This window comes from Gavialis gangeticus, unplaced genomic scaffold (assembly GCF_001723915.1).
Source record: "Gavialis gangeticus isolate Ggan-Ray unplaced genomic scaffold, GavGan_comp1, whole genome shotgun sequence".
NCBI lineage: Eukaryota > Metazoa > Chordata > Crocodylia > Gavialidae > Gavialis > Gavialis gangeticus.
The window spans coordinates 1113847-1118962 of record NW_017729029.1 but is presented as its reverse complement, the minus strand read 5'-3'; the positions used below and the strand labels follow the sequence as shown (position 1 = coordinate 1118962).

General features: G+C 40.1%; 1 long non-coding RNA gene across 1 annotated transcript in view; it reads left to right on the top strand.

Annotated features, from left to right (window-relative positions):
• The window catches only part of LOC109300456, a 14921-nt gene that overhangs the window by 9431 nt on the left and 374 nt on the right, over positions 1-5116 (top strand). The window contains exon 2 of the long non-coding RNA XR_002098237.1: positions 2924-2929. This is a non-coding gene — a long non-coding RNA (uncharacterized LOC109300456). The remainder of the gene's footprint in view (positions 1-2923; positions 2930-5116) is intronic.

The window sequence follows — 5116 nt, the reverse complement described above, 5'->3', positions numbered from 1 at the left end:
TGAGGCACTGGCTCCAATAAATCTTACTCTCATCTCCTCATGCTCCAGCCCCCTATAACTGCACTCCTCTGGGCACTAATGAGGCCTCCACACACACACACATTGCAGCATTCACAAGCCACCTGGTACCTTGAGGTATGTAGAAAAAACATTTAAAGCTGTGTCTATGTTTGAATCATTGACTCTCCAAATCGAATTGGAACCCTTCCAATCAATTCAGAGAGAGATTAAAGGGTCTCCTTATTTGATTCAGATTTGGAGATTCAGCTGCCGAATCAGGCCAAATCTCTGCTGAATCAAATCAGCAACTGAAGCTTCACACAGCGCTGGTAGTCAGCATCCACATCCTGAAAATTTCCTGGAGCCCTTCACCTGTAGCTTTTCCAAACCCGAGTAAGTCACATTTTCTTAGTATGAGGTTTAGATCACCGTTGTAATACTTCACATCCTGCGCTTGCCTTAGGGTCAAATTGATTTGGCCATAAGAATTACTTCCAAAGCTGCAAAATTAATGAAGGTGGAAGTGCTGCACCTTGAATTGCCCATAATTTGGTGATGGAGAAAGTGAGATGTGCGCATTCACTGACCTTTATCTGCTGTAATTATAGCCATGGAAAATATTCAGGCTGAAAGATCCTGACACACACAGCCTGTGGGTAAAATCATGACTCTGGGAGCTTCTGGAGCCTTGTTTTTTTCCTTGCTTGCGTTCTCTGTATCACAAAAGCTTCTGCCCCAGGCCAAAACACTACCAATAGGTCAGGATCTTTGATCCTCAGCACACACAAAGCAGAAGAAGGATTTATTTGGCTTTTACCAACCTGAGCAATTTTGTTAGCTCTTCCATATTGTTATAATTCAATTGCAATAATTAAAGAAAGAGCTTCCAGAGGAAGGCAGCATAGGAAACAGCACTCAGGCTTGCCACAATGCTAAAGAACTGCAGCTTCTGATGTATGCTTCACAGGGTGGGGGACCTTTATTTGTCTTTTAGGTTTTTTTAAAGACAGCCCAACATGGGTTGCTTATTATATCATTGATTTTTTACTGGAGAAAACAGCCCTCTGTTCAAAACTTAGAACTGGATGTGTACTTGGAAAAGCAACACAAAGCCCAATATATTCAACCCTTTGAACAAACTGCTGGTTAAAGAAATGGAGAAATGCCCTCAGATAAGTGTGCGTGTGTGTGGCTCTTCAGTAGTATAGTGTGTGTAGTTAGATATGATTATAATACATCTAGATGCGTGTGTATTTGCATGTGTGAATTTATATGCATTTCTGCAGTATCCTAAAGATCTCTAGCAGCTAACTGAAGCTAAAAAAAACAAGAGCAACAATGAGGACTACTAAACTAATATGGTGTTACTATACGCTGTTTGCCCCATAATTGGGATGACCATCTGTTCTGCTTTAGCTGGGATAGTCCCAGATTACATAAACTGGTCCCAGCTCGCTGTTGGGAGTTATAATGGGCATCCTGGAAATGCAGGGGTGCTGGGCATAGTCTGGCCAGGAGTTGGACTGGTGTGGAGCACCTTGCAGCCCCACACCCACCGATTTGTGGGAGTGCGGGGCAGAGGAAGGGGCAGTGTCCTGGATTTCCCAGATGATGTTCAAGATACTTGGAATTTCCATACGGTCAGCCTAACCATAATCCATGTACAGGGCGCAAAGAGTACAACATGAAAAGCTCCTAGACAGGAAGATAAAACTTTGTCTGGGTGAATGCTTTTATTTATCCCCTCCTCTAAGTCTTTCTTCTTTTACATGTGATTTTTGACCTGCACTTTGCAGAACAAGTGATAAGTGTTTTGTGACCCCACAACCTGATTCCTGGGGGTTGCTAGAACAAAAGAGGTACCTGCTGCTACCAGACTGATTGCTGCCACAGGCACTATCTAAGCCACTGCTGCTGCCTACAGTACAGAAATTGCTTGTTACATGTCTGCTTCACATTCAGCTAGTAGTTGTTAGTAAGCTTCAGGTTATTAGCAAGCATGCGTATCCCTAGTTCAGCTTAGCTGACTTTAAGCAAGAAGTAGGATTATATATTAAAAAGGAAGAAGAAAAAACCATGGAGGCAGCTGGGTCTTTGAGGCATGCTGTTTACAAACTAGGGATTGGAGCCTGTAAATCTCTACTTCTTGGAGTTCTGGTGGCTTTGGTGTCATCCTAATTGTGATTGTAAGATGAAGAGTAATTTCAATTAAATAGCAGCCGACCCTAACTCCTCTAGTAATGGCTAGTTTATCCCAACTTGGACTTCTCCTGGTTGAATATCCTATAGGAATCAATGCTGACCGTTCTACAGGAGCCCTATAAAGAGCAGCTTAACTATGCTGGTGGGTGCCTTGGGTAGCTGCCACATGCAGGGCAGTAGTGACTTCCAGTTGCCTCTGTTGCTGCAATTGCAATCACACAGCTGTGGCAAAAGAGGTTTCTCTCGCCACCTTATTCTGGTTGGTGCCCAGGATGGCCGACCCTGTTGCCTTACCCTAGTTGCACCACTGCCTGTGAACCATTATGCAAAATGAACGATGTCATCACATCAAAATCTTGCCAGTGTAAAAAGAAGTGGGTTTCCATACGATTACCAAAATAGCAATAAATGAAAAAAAATCCATAAATTATTGATCAAACAGTGTTATTCTTTAGGTTTTTAACAGCTTGTTAAACAGTTGTTTGAATCTGTACATGTTTTAGACTTCTAATTTAAGAGTACATGTCATTTACAAAGCAGTGCAAATCTCAGCAGTCTTGGCAAGTAGTGTTGAACATTGACATTTACAGAGAGGGTAAAATGAAGGATGAAATTGTTCACAGCCATTGTGCATACTGATTTGAAAACTCATTTTACACGTCAGCTCAATATAGTTTACGTAGTAATAAAGCAATAAGTAAATTAAAAGCATATTCAGAAGTGTCATGTACTTTTTGTAGAGAGATTTTGTCTTTGAGTTGCTTCATATCTTCTTGTATATTGTTCTCTGTGCAAATGCAGTTCCAATAAGGCACTGATTCAGTTAAGGCAAAGTACCATCATTAATGCAAAAGGAGTTTGATATTTGTTAAGGGCATTTGAGTTAAAATTTCAGTGTTTTCTTCAGTATCCTAAGGAAAGCACCTCAGTATTTCCTGTCATCTGGTGTATTTCAGTTGTTATAACTACTCTTCCAATTGTGATGAGAAGCTGGAATGACATTATACATATCACAGCCCTTTAATATTAACCAGCACTGAGCCAAATTTAGTACTCTGGTAAGTAGACTTAACAGTTCCTACTTACTTCACTAGGAATTACACTTTTCTACACCAGAGATGAATTTGATCCATTGTGTGTCTAGACCTTTATATACACCTTTGAGAGGCTCTCCTGAGCATTTTGAGGCCCTACAGCTATGTAATTATCTACTTAGGAACTCTGCTCAATGGTAATAATGATAACACTCAAAATGCAGCAACATCAGTTTTATAGCAACTGTGATGTGATAGCCTAATGTTGTATGTATAACAGTGAGAACATATCTAAGTTTATGAATGAGCTCATTCCATCTAAGTCTGTCAGTTTTGTCTTTAGCCTTTTGGATTTTAAAAACTATGTGTTGATTTCCAAATTAGAAAAATATTGATTTAAAAATTAGATGATTAACTGGCCTTTTGCCAAACATTATGCTTTATTTAGCAACTACAAAAGCATCAGCAGGTATTATGATTTCTATCCTGAAAGAAGCATTGAGTGTAGAAAATAATGTTGGCATGACAGAAGCCCATCTGAGTTTTCTGACCAAACCATAAATAGTAAAAAATGTTTTTGGTGAACATTTAAAAACTCAAAGCACTCTATCTGTAAAGTATCACATTTAGGTATGAGATTCCTTACAATTCAAAATTGCAGTGCTGGTTTTCTTTGCAAATTACAGGTGTTAATGGTGCTATTCTAGCACAGCCCTAGAGACTAGGTAATCCTGTGTGCAGCCACACGACTGGCACAAGCTGGACAACAGCAATGCAAATTTCTCCATAACGTTTATGTGTGCTCAGGTCACTGCATTTCAGTCGGTATCAGGAGGGATCAGGGAAATGTGCTGCACTTCATTTCATTCTAGGGGTTTCCCTAGCATCTGCCAAGAATAATGCCCATTTTGTGGTGGGTTCTGGCCCGTGAACACCTGTGCACTGACAGCTGTATGGAGATCGATAGGTATTTTCACAAGAACCAGTGAAATGCTGTTGGAGGGCAATGACTTTCACTATGTTAGATTCAAGCCAGCAGTGCCAGAGGGTGTGGGAATGAAAAATGAAATAGGCTCTCAAATCTTGATCCCCAATTTAATGTTCCCTAAGTAGGGATAGAAACCTGGGAGCGAACAGAACAATGGAAAAATCCTTTTAAATGATTTTCCTTTACTCATTCATAGAGGTTCTGCACTGAACTGAGATCTCAAAATCCTGTTTCATAGAAAATATGTGGGTAGTATGTGGGTGTGGGTGTCATCCTCAGAATGCATAACACTGTGTTTCCAAAAGGTCAGTTTAATCAGCTCCTTAATTCTTCTAAACCACCTCCTCTGAATCATTTCATACTTGTTCAGAGATTCCTGCATAAATTTCATTTATGCTTCATTATGGCTACTAATTATATTTTTTAAGTTTTATTTTTCTCAGACTTTGCATTTCCAGTTATACTTGTAGCTACAATTCTAGTTTTGTTCTCATTTGCTTTTTAAGATACTCTGTACCTATTCTTCAGAATTAACACGGTCTGTGGTGAAGGAATAAACAGTAATTGGTTCAAATTAATCCTGACTTTAAATGACTCCCTGTGTAATAGAAGAAGGAGTAGCACATTTAGGGGGCAATGCTTCCTGGTCATGAATCCCAAAAAGGTTACAAAAGTTACAAATTAATCTTGAGTATGTAACCCGGGTGGTACTCCAAGAAATACCCCCTCTCCAGTTTAAGGGATCAAAGCAGGTGCACAAGCATTGTGGAAGGTGTAGGGACTCTCCTCTCCCTGTAGAGCAGAGCCAGACCACCAATGGGGACTTAACCATATACCTTTTAATACTGGGAACATAACAGGCATAAACCAGAGGGTATAGTGGACACTACAA